Genomic DNA, 8,233 nt, shown 5'->3' on the forward strand with positions numbered 1-8,233 from the left:
AAGTTTAATCCATTTGTTGTGGATAAAGGAATATTGCGGGTTGAGAATCGGTGGTTTGGCTTCAGGGAAATCTTCCCTAAAAGGATTGGTGTATCGGGGACAAGATATAGAGTTTGTTGTTGGAATAAAGAACAAGTGAACTTCCGGATAAGTTTAAGAAGCTATAGTAGTGTGACTGCTTAATGAAAAGTATGTAGAGAAGTTTTCTGCATGCTGAAGTGTGTCTAGTATACAGATGGAGATAGTGGAAACAGGGCCGGTTATGAAATGTGGAAACTTCGATAGAAAATGTGTTGAAGCTATATGCTTTCCTAATCTATGAACTTCTGACAACGTATTGAACTGAATCTTGTGGTTGAAGTCGGGCGATATTTCTCGTGGAAAGGGCGCGAACTGAGTAGTGAAGAATGGGGGATGAGCGACTGATGTATGGTTCGGGTGGTCAATTGAGTGTTAAGTGACACCCGGAAGAAAGTTGCAGTCATCATCCTAGAATTCGGAAAGGTCTGTTGGTTGACCTTTTCAAGAGGAATGGTTGTGGTTTCTAGCACCCGGCGTGGCCGCGTGTATTGTTGGATAAGTGAAGTTGTAGTAGATTGACTTCGGTGAGAAGATTGTATGCAGAGGGATAATGGGAGCTCCGAACAGTACATGCAAGAGTGTGGTAGAGACTTGGATTTGGGGTAGATGTAGCACTCTGGCATGCATAGAGGAAGAAAGTATATCGCCTGTCGTTTGAATAGGCGACTGGATAGTGCTAGTAAGTAGTTGTAGGGAGCCACTGTTGAGGCTCAGGATAAAGATGGAAATGGTGAATTTTCTCTTTAAAGCATTCGGGTGATAGTGAGAATTAAACTAGAACGTTAGAAGACACTCTAGAGCTCGAGAATTCGGATGATATTCCGAGAGATCGAGTAGTGGTAATAGCGTCCTTGTTGTAGATTGGTTAGATGATCGCCTGGTTTTGGCGAGTTGGTTAGGTAGTACCTCAAGTGGGGATTGAGGGAATTTGTGTTTATGCATTTTGGGCTTAGAGTAAGTTGCCTAGCACGAGATGTCTAGTGAAAAACGTGATAGTGTAGGACGCTTGAGTATAGATGTTCGCAGAGTGTGGATTGAGGATCAGCCGAGGAAGTGTGTTGGCTGTAGCACTTGAGCTTTGCCAGGTGTGAAGCGTGCCATTGATCACTCGTGGAGCTGGTGGCTCGCACTAAGTGCTTAGGAGCCGATAGTAATGTGGATTGATCGATAGAACATGTCATGTGTGACGACCATTGAGGATATAGCTTGAGGATGATCCGTGCCTGGACCATGTGTGAACCTTAGAGCCTGAGGCCATTCGAGCAGGCGCAGTCGGCTGTGTGTGACAGCGGCCCGATACCTATGGGTAGGGTAGAGATTCTGGTCGGGGCGGTAGTCTGAGCTTAGATCAGTGATGTGGTGTGCCACATATTGGACTGTGGGATTAGTGATACATTGAGAGTGTGAATTTGACCCAACCTTAAAATTGTAGGGGTTTGGAATTTGGATTGCTCCTAGTTGGAGTATGTGTGTGAGTTCTCAAATGGGAACTCTGTTTTGTGATGATTGGGTCTACGCTTGCGAGCGAGAGACATTATGTAATGTTGCGATTGAGTTAGGTAATAGACCTACGGCGGATCGGTGGTTTATGAACCGATTTATGGTAATTAGGGTAAGCGATTTAACCGATTGCTCTCGAAATGCGAGAGATGGTGTAGTGTTGTGGATCGGGGGTAGTGACCTTGGGAGCGAAGGCTCGGTCCTACTATTTACCTATTTTGAATCGCTGAGTTAGGCACTGATGAGGAATTAAGGTTGATAGCACGAACGAGGTGTTCGTGGAGACTCGTGGCGAGAGGTTGGTATAGTGTGAACATGGCTGAGAAAGTAAAAAGGGTTTTTTCTTTGAGATTATTGTGTAGTGGAAGCCACGTGAGATGTTGGAGGATTATGCCTTCTGATCATTAGAGTTGTGGAAATGTTAGAATGAGTCGTTTCGTTGAAGAATGGAAATTTGTGGGTGATGGAACACTCACAATTGAGGAATGCGTTGTGATATCGCATGTAGCGATGCCAATTGAGAAATCAAAGTAGATTCAACTAGAGAGTAGTGGATAATGCGAAGGTTACCTAATAAATTTACGTATGAATCGAGGTAGGCTACCTGTGTATAATGAGTTGTGGTGGTGGTGGACTTTTCGAGTAAGTACCATGCTTGTATGATCCACACCATGAGAATAAACAGGTAGTATGATTCTTTGAAGTAAAGGATGCTTAGTGGTGCTAAGGGGTTATCGTCTATGGAGGATCATGAGGACGACACGGGCCTGTTAAGTTGACTATACGGGTGTTGTCGTGTATGGAAATGATGGGTTGATGTCGAGGAAAGCAGAGTGCTTAATACATCAGACCCTATGGAGTATGGATTGGAAGAGCGTGGTGGTTAACATATGGAATTACTAGATAAAGTAATTTGGAAATAGTATCAAATGGATTCGTCAGAAAGAGAAAGTTACAGAATGATATAATTTTGTATATTAGTAAGTATTGGAATTTGTTTTCATCTGGTTGCTCAAATGAACGGAGGTATGTATCTAAGTTTTGCGGACGAAACTTTCGTTAACGGAGGGAGAATGTAATATACCGGATTTTTAATATAACAGTAAGGGTAAATAAAAATAGTGTAAGATACTATTTTTATTGGACTTAGAGAAGTAAAATATAACTATATAAGTCTGGAATGACTTGTGCGAAACTCGGAACGGAAACAGAAAATTTAGAATTTTCTGTAAGAAACGGGGCTGATATTTTAGCAGAAAATGCACAGTGTTAGAAAATTATGAAAATCCAGGAATATATTAGGATTATTTTTATGAGGCTAGATTTAAAGTTTCATGCCACTCTGACACCTGGAAAGTGGAAAATAAGCTATCTGTAATAAAATGTTAGTCGGTAGAGCTTTCGGTGACCAAAAAGGGTCGAAACTGAAAGATTAAAATTTCTTTGTTCTTATTAAGTTAAACCAAGCCTGACTGTCAAATTTGAACGAAAACGGACATTCAGAAGGGCTCCGGCGAAAAGTATCAGATTCTAAGTTGGACTAAAATTTGTATTCTTAATATTTATGGACCTAAAAGCAATTGTGCATTTCTTAGTGACTAAGCTGCCAGGGGACCATTCTTATCCACTTCCTTTCATTCTATACGTATGAGAGAGAGAGGGAAAGGAAGAAATAAAAGGAAACGAAAGAGAAGAAAAAAAAAGAAAGTAGAGTATTTGATGCCGTTCGGCGAGCCGATCGATCCCCCGCGCGCATTGAATTTTTCCGGCGCTTCGACTGCGAAGTTAGTATTTTATTATTATAGTTTCAAATCAGGTTTTTGCTGAATTCTTGGTTAAGAATGATGCTAGCTACTCTAGGAGAGGACTTTAAATGATTATAGGCTAGTAGTAGTATGTAAACAGCCTAGAGATTACATTAAAAACAGCATATATGTACATAGGTGTGTATTTACACTAGTTGCTAGGGATGAAACCTAGGTTGGATTAGCTCTAATTTCTGAGTAGTAGGGATGTTATTTCCTGTATAAGGAAGTTAAACCTTGAGTGCTTGGACTTCTAGAGGTTATAGTACTATAGAGAACCTATAGTATGTTATTAGTTGCATAATATGTGTGTATGTATATACATATATGTATATATGTATAATGTTAAGAATGAAATCTGGAGTAAAGTAGCTTTAAAGATTGAACAAAGAAAATGAATTCCTTGCTGTAGAGAGGTGCTAAACAGGAGTTTCTAGGTTGTAAAGTTAGTATAGTTATGTGATCAGCCTAGAACTATACAGGGATAGCATGTATTCATATATGTATATATACAAATGGCTGATGATTAGGGATGGAACCTAAGTTCAATTGATTTCGAATTCTAAATTAGAATGATGTTAATAATCCCTGTTTAAAGAAGTTCTTTGCTGTAAAGAAGTAGTAAAGAAGTGGTTGCGTGTAGATTTAATTGAGCAGCAGATCAGGGAATTGCTGGTTTGGTGGACTTCTGGGCGCCCAAACTGAGAGGAAGCCTAGTGAAGCTTCAAATCAGGTAAGGGAATGGTACTTCCATGAATTGAGTAATAGGAATTATGAAAAAGGGATTGTAAGTACTACAGTTGCTTACTTAAAACCTGCATAGGTATACTGTGAAGAGAATTAAAGAAGCTTCAAATTAGAAGTAGTGAAATTGTTAGTGGAGCTTGAGATTGAGGTAAGAATTAGAATATTCTCTGAATTAGAATGCTGAAATTAACATTGGAAGTTATATAAGTCCTATACATGCTGTTTAAAATCTAGTTTGGAAACTAAGTGTATGGCATGTACATACTAGTTATAGGTCTGTACAGAGCTATAGAACTATAGATATATATGAGTTACTAGTGAAGTTGATGCATTAGTGCTGTCCTGAACTGAATGTGAAGCTGATTTCTAAGTAATTGAAGCTAAAAAATGAAACTCTAGGATGCTGGGAGCAACTTAGAAAGCTTCTAATTCAGGTAATAATAGAAATTATCCCTGAATTGAGTAGTGGAATGTTATAAAGATAATTTCTAAGTGAGTTGTGAAGCACAATTTCTGAAATTCAGCCTGAACTGAATTTCAGCATGAGAGGTATTTGTTATTGACCTGAGAACTATGTAATTGGACAGCAAATTAAGTCACTTATAATTATGTTATGATTAGGAGTTAGATTAGTTATTCTAGAAGAGTTCTAAGTATAAAAACTAATTGTTCTATGCTTATAATAGATGCTCGAAGAGGAGGTGAAATGCTGAAAATTCAGCATGAAGCAAGATTTCAGCATAATGCTGAAAATTAACATTGAGCTGAAACTTTTAAGTATTATGGCTTCTATGAGATTTGCTTCAAGTAAATACTTATGAGTAGTTGTTAAAAGGTGAAATTGAACTAAGACCATGATAACTTTATCTTAAAGTTGATAAGAAGTTTGAGAGTGAGATTATACTGATGTACATGTGGAAAGTATATCTATATGTATATAAGTGCTTAGAAGTTGAAATGCAAGTTTTGTTGAAAATGAATATGACGTCGGTTTAATCTCTCCTATACTTATTTGAATGAAAGTTAAACTTGCTCGAAAGTCTAAATTGATATTCCGACAGGTCGGCGACTCACTAATTATGGTAGAAGCCAATTCAGCTCTAATTGCATCGAGTCGCGCGATATTGTTCTTGATACACTTCGAGACGTGAGATCTTAGTTGTTGACACCACTACAGGTGAGTGGTGCTATCCGAAGTCATCGAATCTCTCTTTATGTCTATGCTATCTTATTGAGCATATCTATATATGTGAATTGTATCATATTCATGCATTATAGGGAAAAGTGTTATTGTGCAATTGAATTTCTGTCAATGTAAAGAACATGTGGGCAATAGAATATGAACATAGAACCCTATAAATGTGTGAATTTTACTGTGGACTATGATAATAGTAAATTTGGTGACATCATGACTAGAGATTTGGTTAGCATCAAGAATGAAATTGTAAAACTAGCGTAAAGAGCTAGTTAGAGTAAAGTGTGACAGTGTCAGTCAGTAGAATCCTCTAAAGGATGATCAGATCATACTCACATAGTCTGTTTTGAGCTTGGTGGTGGTCGCTCCACCCAAGCAGTGCACTCCGGAGGTTGTCACATGATGAGCTAAAGTATTTGCCCATGGACTAAAGTACCTGTTCAGCAGACGATCCCGTCGGGATGCAGCTTAGGGCCCGATTATCAGGGATTGCGTTGGTGAGTTATTGTTAACCAAAGGGTTAACCAGTGGATTGGATAAATTCAGTAAAAGCATGCATGCATATTTATCCGTTTTCATATCTGTTACTTCTTTCAACTTCTTTCATATCTATTACTTCTATCTGTTTTACTTTTCTTGCCTATATATGCCTGAATAGACTTAGTGGGTGAGTTGGCGAGGTCGGCGGCCGAACCCACTGGAAACTTTTAGTAGTTCTCACACCACTAGCCATACAGGTTCCAGCGCGAGCGTTGTGGCCGAGGATCGCGGCAAGAGCCGAGCAGCCTAGCTAGTGGACACCCGAGTTCTAGTGGTATACCATTTTGGTTTCATATTGTACGTAATGATGAACAGAGAGATATGTAAATGAAAATGTAAATGATGTAAATAACTAAATGTTCAGTTATTCAGTTATATATAGTTCAGTGTTAAACGTTTTAAATTACAGTGAATTTCATGTATAGTTAGCTTACTATCACTTGTGGTTGTTGCTTGCCCTCGTGCAAGCCATGCATATTGAAATGTTATCCTGGGAATTGTTTATTTCTTTATACATGTACTCGTTGTGGTTGAGCCTTGGGCGGACAGAGGAGGTTCTGTCCGTTCGGCGTCTGTGTACGGGCCCGGATCGACCAAATTGGCGATAACGGGACGTGACATGTATCCTTTTTTAGGTTGCCCAATATCCCATTGGGACTCTCAGTATAATATACTAAACTTCAGTATATCATACTGAGCTTTGCCCAAATCGTGCAAAGTACAGTCAAGGAGTGACGGTTGATGTGTTTAAGAAGAGTGCTAAGGGCTTCAAAATGACTGGAAGTGCATTGGAGCTCCTTGAAGGGAAAACAAAAATTTTGGGACGAAATGATGTTGGGTCATCAGAATTGCGGGATCCGGATCTTGACTAGGAGATCTGGATCCTAATGTTACTGTAAGGGTTGCAAATATCAAAGTCTAGACCTTTGGGAGAAGATCCGGACCTTCTGCTAAAAAATCCAGTCTAAACATTCAGGATCTGGACAGACTGTTCAAAAATCACAATATTTTGTTTCTAGACTGTTCAAAAACCTTATATCAGGTTCAACAACCATGATCATTGATTCGAATGCCCAATCATCATCAAGAAATGAAGTAGAAATACCAAAGCCTTAATACCTGCAGAAGTACTCTAGCTCAATTCCATAATACTTATAATCATATAGTCATTCATTTTCTCAATATGTACAACTCCGAAATCCTTTGTAAATCCATGATTAACCACTACTAGAGTTCAGGTCCAAAAACCGTAGATCAACCGTCCCTAGAGTAAGTGGCAAAGGGCTTGGTAGTTGGTACCCGAGGTCCCAAGTTCGAATCCTAGTTGATTCACATTTCCAGCTAAGTTTATTTCTAAATGAATTTCTAAATGAAATAAACGAAGTGAGTAGCATGCTACCTATCTCCCAAAAAAAAAAAAAAAAAAACTCCAAAAACCGTAGTAAATCCATGATTAACCACTAGTAGATATGAAAGACTACCTAGTGGTTGAATGGAAACAGTATATTTGGCCCTTTCAACAATCTCATGCTGCATTGGTCTGTTGCCATTTCTATCAACATAGAAGTCTCTATCATGCACATTATGCTGATGCTACCTCTCAGAGTACGAACAGCTACTACCCCACGACTGAATTCTTTTTTGCCGTTCAGGCTGAACAAAGGATTACTGATTCGAAACTGTTAAAGGTGACGGTGGCAATGATTGAAAGTTATTCCCAGGATGCATAGGCGGATGAGGAACAGAGAAGTTGTCATACGATCCAAGAGGACCGAGAGGCACGACAGGTGGCTGCTGCGGCGGCAACTGCACTGGATGATGCCCTCCAAAACCAGAATTGTAAAATTGCATGGACTCTATGTTAGCAAATTGCGTACAGTAAAAATGCAGCGGAAAAAGAAATCAAACAAATTTCATTTTGAAAACTCTCGAGATCCAATCTAAAAAACCACGCAATTAGGATCCCTCGTGTTCTTTAAGATTAAAGGAGAAAAGCAATATCGAATCATTACCTTTTACGCGGATAGATCTTCACCTCAATTTCATGATCGTGAAATTGGGTTCTCTTGAAGTCGCACACGCGTCCGGCCTCTATAGATATCCGCACGAGGTTGATGATTTGATCGATGTCCTCACCGGGGTGCTAGCTCCCTTACAAAGGAGGTCTTTTGCTAGAAGATGGAAGAAAGAGGAGAAAAAAGATGACGATTAGGGTTTTCTAAAAACTCCTGTATATTATATAGAGGAATATAATCATCTTTCTAATAATATAATGACAATTAAGGATAAGTACAAATTTAGATTTAAATTTATCCTTTCCTTAATTGGTTATATCGATCAAATCCTAATTTGATTCAACTTCAAC

At 38.9% G+C, this 8,233-nt stretch overlaps 1 long non-coding RNA gene across 1 annotated transcript; it reads left to right on the forward strand.

The window, feature by feature from the left end:
- On the forward strand, nucleotides 3,403-6,276 carry LOC109724383. Its single transcript, XR_002219916.1, has 3 exons — nucleotides 3,403-4,119; nucleotides 5,195-5,310; nucleotides 6,066-6,276. It is a non-coding gene; the product is annotated as an uncharacterized LOC109724383 (long non-coding RNA).

Source organism: Ananas comosus, linkage group 18, assembly GCF_001540865.1.
Source record: "Ananas comosus cultivar F153 linkage group 18, ASM154086v1, whole genome shotgun sequence".
In the NCBI taxonomy this organism is placed as follows: domain Eukaryota; kingdom Viridiplantae; phylum Streptophyta; class Magnoliopsida; order Poales; family Bromeliaceae; genus Ananas; species Ananas comosus.